Source organism: Arachis hypogaea, chromosome 4 (assembly GCF_003086295.3).
Source record: "Arachis hypogaea cultivar Tifrunner chromosome 4, arahy.Tifrunner.gnm2.J5K5, whole genome shotgun sequence".
Lineage (NCBI taxonomy): Eukaryota > Viridiplantae > Streptophyta > Magnoliopsida > Fabales > Fabaceae > Arachis > Arachis hypogaea.
In genome coordinates, this window is record NC_092039.1 from 25,179,092 (window position 1) to 25,186,991 (window position 7,900).

The 7,900-nt window shown below is 41.2% G+C and overlaps 1 non-coding gene across 1 annotated transcript; it reads right to left on the minus strand.

Moving 5' to 3' along the window:
* Window positions 1–7,183: 7,183 nt before the first annotated feature.
* LOC112799506 (small nucleolar RNA R71) lies at window positions 7,184–7,287 on the minus strand. The gene has a single exon (XR_003201082.1). It is a non-coding gene; the product is annotated as a small nucleolar RNA R71 (small nucleolar RNA).
* Window positions 7,288–7,900: the final 613 nt, after the last annotated feature.

Sequence of the window (7,900 nt, forward strand, 5' to 3'; positions counted from 1 at the left end):
TCTGAATGGAGCATCATAGGTATTTTCTATGATGGTCTCTCTGAACTATCCAAGATGTCTTTGGATAGCTCTGCTGGAGGATCTCTTCATCTGAAGAAGACGCCTACAGAAGCTCAAGAACTAATTGAAATGGTTGCAAATAACCAATTCATGTACACTTCTGAAAGAAATCCTGTGAACAATGGGACAAATCAGAAGAAAGGAGTTCTTGAGATTGACACTCTGAATGCCATATTGGCTTAGAACAAAATATTGACTTAGCAAGTCAATATGATTTCTCAAAGTCTGTCTGGAATGCAAAATGCACCAGGTAGTACTAAGGAAGCTTCATCTGAAGAAGAAGCTTATGATCCTAAGAACCCTTCAATGGAAGAGGTGAATTACATGGGAGAACCCTATGGAAACACCTATAATCCTTCATAGAGAAATTATCCAAATCTCTCATGGAAGGATCAACAGAGACCTCAGCAAGGTTTCAACAACAATAATGGTGGAAGAAACAGGTTTAGCAATGGCAAGCCTTTTCCATCATCTTCTCAGCAACAGACAGAGAGTTCTAAGCAGAACACATCTGACTTAGCAACCATGGTCTCTGATCTAATTAAAACCACTCAAAGTTTCATGACTGAAACAAGGTCCTCCATTAGAAACTTGGAGGCACAAGTGGGTCAGCTGAGCAAGAAGATTACTGAACTCCCTCCTAATACTCTTCCAAGCAATACAGAAGAAAATCCAACAGGAGAGTGCAAGGCCATCAACTTGGCCGAATTTGGAGAGGAGGAAGAGGCAGTGAACGCCACTGAGAAAGACTTCCATGGACGTCCACTGACCTCCAATGAGTTCCTCAATGAGGAATCATGGGAATCTGAGGCTCCCACTGAGACCATAGAGATTCCAATGAATTTACTTCTGCCATTCATGAGCTCTGATGAGTATTCTTCCTCTGAAGAGGATGAGTATGTCACTGAAGAGCAAGTTGCTAAATACCTTCGAGCAATCATGAATCTAAATGACAAGTTATTTGGAAATGAGACTTGGGAGGATGAATCCCCTCTGCTCACCAAAGAACTGGATGACTTGTCTAGGCAGAAATTACCTCAAAAGAGACAGGATCCTGGGAAGTTTTCAATACCTTGTACCATAGGCACCATGACCTTTAAGAAGGCCTTGTGTGACCTAAGGTCAAGTGTGAACCTCATGCCTCTCTCTGTAATAGAGAAGCTAGGGATCTTTGAGGTGCAAGCTGCAAAAATCTTACTAGAGATGGCAGACAACTCAAGAAAACAAGCTTATGGACTTGTAGAGGATGTTCTGGTAAAAGTTGAAGACCATTACATCCCTACTGATTTCATAGTCCTAGAGACTGGGAAATGCATGGATGAATCCATCATCCTTGGCAGACCCTTCCTAGCCACAGCAAAGGCTGTGATTGATGTTGATAGAGGAGAATTGATCATTCAAGTGAATGAAGAATCCTTTGTGTTTAAGGCTCAAGGATATCCCTCTGTCACCATGGAGAGGAAGCATGAAGAGCTTCTCTCAAAATAGAGCCAAACAGAGCCCCCACAGTCAAACTCTAAGTTTGGTGATGGGAGGCCACAACCAAATTCTAAGTTTGGTGTTGAACCCCCACATTCAAACTCTAAGTTTGGTGTTGGGAGGTTCCAACATTGCTCTTAGCATCTGTGAGGCTCCATGAGAGCCCTCTGTCAAGCTACTGACATTAAGGAAGCGCTTGTTGGGAGGCAACCCAATGTTATATTTTATCTATTTTCTTTTGTTATTTTATGTTTTCTGTAGGTTGATTATCATGAGAAGTCACAAAATCAATTGAAAAGGCAAAAACAGAATGAAAAACAGAAAGAAAAACAGCACACCCTGGAGGAAGAACCTGCTGGCGTTTAAACGCCAGTAAGGCTAGCAGATGGGCGTTTAACGCCCAGTCTGGCACCATTCTGGGCGTTTAACGCCAGAAAGGGGCACCAGACTGGCGTTAAACGCCAGAGAAGGGCAAGAACTTGGCGTTAAAAGCCAGAAATGGGCACCAGCCCGGCGTTTAACGCCAGAATTGGCACAAAGGGCATTTTTTGCTCGCCACTTGGTACAGGGATGACTTTTCCTTGACACCTCAGGATCTGTGGACCCCACAGGATCCCCACCTACCCCACCACTCTCTCTCTTCTTCACCCATTCACCAATCACCTCAACACCTCTTCCCCAAAAACCCTTCACTTATCAAATCCCATCTTTCTCTTCACCACTCACATCCATCCTTCATAAAACCCCACCTATCCCACCATTCAAATTCAAAACACTTTCCCTCCCAAACTCACCCTCCCATAACCGAAACCTAACCCTCCCCCCACCCCTATATAAACCCATCTTCACTCCTTCATTTTCACATAACCTAAACACTACTTCTCCCCCTTTGGCCGAACCACAAAGCCATCTCCATCTCCTTCATTTCTTCTTCTTCTACTCTCTTCTTTCTTCTTTTGCTCGAGGACGAGCAAACCTTTTAAGTTTGGTGTGGTAAAAGCATTCCTTTTTGTTTTTCCATAACCATTTATGGCATCCAAGGCCGGAGAAACCTCTAGAAAGAGGAAAGGGAAGGCAAAAGCTTCCACCTCCGAGTCATGGAAGATGGAGAGATTCATCTCAAGGGTGCATCAAGACCACTTCTATGAAGTTGTGGCCTTGAAGAAAGTGATCCCCGAGGTCCCCTTCAAACTCAAAAAGAGTGAATATCCGAAGATCCGACATGAGATCCGAAGAAGAGGTTGGGAAGTTCTTACCAACCCCATTCAACAAGTCAGAATCTTAATGGTTCAAGAGTTCTATGCCAATGCATGGATCACCAAGAACCATGACCAAAGTGTGAACCCGGACCCAAAGAATTGGCTTACTATGGTTCGGGGGAAATACTTGGATTTTAGTCCGGAAAATGTAAGGTTGGCATTCAACTTGCCCATGATGCAAGGAGATGAACACCCTTACACTAGAAGGGTCAACTTTGATCAAAGGTTGGACCAAGTCCTCACAGTCATTTGTGAAGAGGGCGCCCAATGGAAGAGAGATTCAAGAGGAAAGCCGGTTCAACTGAGAAGGCATGACCTCAAACCCATGGCTAGGGGATGGTTGGAGTTTATCCAACGCTCAATCATTCCCACTAGCAACCGGTCCGAAGTTACTATAGACCGGGCCATCATGACTCATAGCATCATGATTGGAGAAGAAATAGAAGTTCATGAGGTGATATTCCAAGAACTTTATAAGGTGGTGGACAAGTCCTCTACCTTGGCAAGGTTAGCCTTTCCTCATCTCATTTGTCACCTCTGTTATTCAGTTGGAGTTGACATAGAGAGAGACATCCCCATTGATGAGGACAAGCCCATTACTAAGAAGAGGATGGAGCAAACAAGAGACCCCTCTCATCATCAAATCCCTGAGATGCCTCAAGGGATGCACTTTCCTCCACAAAACTATTGGGAGCAACTGAACACCTCCCTAGGAGAATTGAGTTCCAACATGGGACAACTAAGGGTGGAGCACCAAGAACATTCCATCCTCCTCCATGAAATAAGAGAAGATCAAAGAATCATGAGGGAGGAGCAACAAAGACAAGGAAGAGACATTGAGGAGCTCAAGCACTCCATAAGATCTTCAAGAGGAAGAACAAGCCGCCATCACTAAGGTGGACCCGTTCTTTAATCTCCTTGTTCCTTATTTTCCTGTTTTTCGAAAATTATGCTTATGTTTATCTATGTTTGTGTCTTATGATCATTAGTGTCTTAATGTCTATGCCTTAAAGTTATGAATGTCCTATGAATCCATCACCTTTCTTGAATGAAAAATGTTCTTAATTGAAAAAGAGAAGAATTGCATGAATTTTGAATTTTATAACAGTTTAATTATTTTGATGTGGTGGCAATACTTTTGTTCTCTGAATGTATGCTTAAACAGTGCATATGTCTTTTGAATTTGTGGTTCATGAATGTTGGCTCTTGAAAGAATGATGAAAAAGGAGACATGTTACTGAGGATCTGAAAAATCATAAAAATGATTCTTGAAGCAAGAAAAAGCAGTGAATACAAAAAAAAGGAGAAGGAGAAAAACGAAAAAAGGGAGAAAATAAAAAAAAATGAAAGAAAAAGAAAGAAATAAAGTTGTGATCCAAGGCAAAAAGAGTGTGCTTAAGAACCCTGGACACCTCTAATTGGGGACTCTGGCAAAGCTGAGTCGTGATGCCAAGGCATCTTAGGCTAGTTTCACTAGCATTTTTCTGTTAGTTTTAGTTGTTTTATGCATTTTCTTGAGCTTAAAGTAACCAAGAATGGTTAAATGAATAACAAAGCAATGAACCATCCAAACAATATGATTTTGATGCAAATTCCATGAGTTTTTAGTTATATTACTTGAATGCTATGAATGGAAGATTTCTCATGAAATTTTGCAAGACTTTGATGCAGTTGTTTGGATGATTTCAGGGAAGAAGAGGCTAGGCAAGGAAGCAACAAAATCAATAAAGGAAGCTTGAATATCACATGTGGAGTTTAAGCTCCAGTTTAAGCTCCAGTTTAAGCTCCAGTTTAAGCTTAAACTGGAGCTTAAACGCCAAAATCATGAAAGCTGAGGAAAAGCTGAAAGTGGCGTTTAACCTCCAGTTTAACCTTAAACTGGAAGTTAAACGCCAGAAATGAGAAATGCACCAGGGAGCCATTTCCACGTTTAAGCTCCAGTTTAACCTTAAACTGGAGCTTAAACGTGTTCGACCAAAATTCACACTCCAGGGTTGTTTTTTTCATTTCCACGTTTAAGCTCCAGTTTAAGCTTAAACTGGAGCTTAAACGTGTTCGACAATTCCATCCTCCAGGGTGCTTTCTTCATTTCCACGTTTAAGCTTCAGTTTAACCTTAAACTGAAGCTTAAACGTGTTCGACTACTTTACCCTCCAGGGTTGCTTTCTTCCATTTCCACGTTTAAGCTTCAGTTTAACCTTAAACTGAAGCTTAAACGTGCTTGAATTATACCACCTCCAGGAGTGTCCAACGTTTAAGTTGCAGTTTAAGCTTAAACTGCAACTTAAACGCCACTAATTGAAAAGGTTTCTGGGCCAAAGATATTGCAGTTTAAGTTAGCATTTGAGCACAAACATTAACTTAAATGTACTCTGGTATGAAACCCAATTGAATATCATGGTTTATGGGATTGGGCCTGAAGAATTGATGAGTCTGGAATTTTGATTTGTTGAGTCATGTGTCATTACTTGATTATTACTAAGTTGGCTCAATGAATGTCACAGAATTGGATCAGCAGCCTCATCAGGATTATGGATCATAAACCCAAAGCAAAAGGAAATCAGAGAAAGGCCTCAAAGCCCAAGAAACACAACAGAAGCTCAATTTAGAAAGTGTATAAATAGGATAGAATTTAAGTTAGGAGGAGGACTTTTTTGATCATTTTTCTAGTTTTCATACTTTTTGTAATTGAATTCAGAGCTATGACTCACTAAACCCCTTTCATTGGGTTAGGGAGCTCTATTGTAATTCAATGAATCAATAATTGTTTTTATCTTCTTCTTCAATCTTTTCTCTTGAATTTTGTTAGAAAGCTTCTCGATCTAATTCCATTGGTTAGTTGTCTTGGGAAAGAAACTATCCATAATTGGAATCCTTCGGAACCTTGGGAAAGGAATGGAGGATTCATGCTAGAGAAGCTTTCTCACAGTGAATTGGATTGGGGTTTGGATGGATATTGTGACATGTAATCCTACCAAATTATGGTTCATGAAACTGTGTGGTATAATCAGTGATCGAGCATCATCTCTTCTTATGAACATTTAAACCAAGGGATTGGGAATTTGTTTGTTTTTAGAGAGAATTGGTGAGCCAAGGGATTGGGATCCAATCATATAAGATTGCCAAGCAAAATTCAATGAATGCATTGGTTGAGGAAGGGATAAAAAGGTTTTGATTCGGAGATCTCAATATCTCCTGAAACCCAATGAATTTCCTATTTCTGATCTACCACTTTCTCTTTACATTCTGCAATTAAATTCATGCAATCACCCCGATCCCTTTTTAATTTCAGCAATTTAGCTTCTCGCTCTTTAATTCATGCAATTTAACATTCCGCAATTCTCATCTAAATCTTGATTCCGCTCAACTAGAACACACTTCTAATCCGAATTGCTCACTCAACCAATCCTTGTGGGATTCGACCTCACTCTATTGTGAGTTTTTACTTGACGATAACCGGTGCACTTGCCGGAAGGAATTTTTGCCGATCGTGCAATTTCCTAAAATCGTAGCTATCAAGTTTATGGCGCCGTTGCCGGGGATTGGTTTTCGATTGACAAATCTCAAATTGGAAGTTAACTAGATTGAGCATTTTTCTTGTTTTGTTAATTCAGTTCAAGTTACTTGTTGAATTTTAATTTCTGCACTCTGTTACTTGCTTTCTTTCTTTATGCCTTTAAATTCAAGCAACTAACTCACTGACTCACTAACTATTTGAATTAATTCCTCAACTGCTCTAACCATACTCTTCCATTAACCAAGAGTATTTCACTTGTTTGTTGCCTGTGCTGTGTTCTTGTATGATAGGTAGGAGAGGAGAGACATCAACTCCTCCATATACCGAACCAGAGAGGACCCTTCATAAACTTAGAAGGGAAGCAAGAGGGAAGAGAGTACTAGAAGAAGAAGAATCTGAAGGAGAATCTGAGGACAATTTTGAGGAAGCTCTAGATCTCAACATGGATAGAGAAGTTCACAACCATGAGAGAGCTGATGGAAACAATGCCATTCCCGAGAGGAGGGTTCTTGGTTCATACATAAACCCAACCTCTGGGAATTGTGGTAGCAGCATTCAGAAACCACCCATTCAGGCCAACAATTTTGAACTCAAACCACAGTTAATATCCCTGGTGGAGAATCATTGTTCATTTGGTGGGAGTGCTAATGAAGATCCAAACCAACATCTCACAAAATTCCTGAGAATTTGCGACACTGTGAAGTCCAATGGAGTCCAGGAAGATGCCTATAAACTGCTCTTGTTCCCATTTTCACTTAGGGACAAGGCAGCTAAGTGGCTGGAATCATTCCCAAGGGGGAGCCTAACAACCTGGGATGAGGTGGAAAGCAAGTTTTTGGCACGTTTCTACCCCCCACAAAAGGTCAATAGGCTTCGATCTGAGGTTCAGACTTTTAGACAACAAGATGGTGAAACTCTCTACGAGGCATGGGAGAGGTTCAAGGATTTGACAAGGAAGTGCCCACCAGACATGTTCCATGACTGGGTGCAATTGCATATTTTCTATGATGGACTTTCTTATGAATCAAGGAAGGCTGTAGACCATTCATCAGGAGGTTCATTGAACAGGAAAAAGACTGTGGAAGAAGCCATTGAAGTGATTGAGACAGTGGCTGAGAATGAGTACTACTATGCTTCAGAGAGACACAACACTAAGGGAGTCATGGAGCTGAACCATGTTGATACAATTCTAGCCCAAAACAAGGTGTTTGCCAAGCAACTAGCAGAGCTCACCAGGAAATTAGAAACAAATCAAGTGGCTGCAATACACACACAGAGGAAGTAAGCACTGAAGGAGGTGATTGGGAAGAGGCCAACTATGTGGGAAATCAACAAAGGCAACCATATGATCCACATTCCAACACTTACAACCCAGGCTGGAAAAACCACCCAAACTTTGGGTGGGGAAACCAGCAAACCCAACCACAAAACCACAAACCTTACAACCCCAACCAACATAATAATTCCACATACCAAAACTCTAACCAAAGATCATACCAAGCCACACAAAACACTTACTCCCAACTGATGTTGTGGAAAACGATCCAACACAAAATTCACCGGCAAGTGTACCGGGTCGCATCAA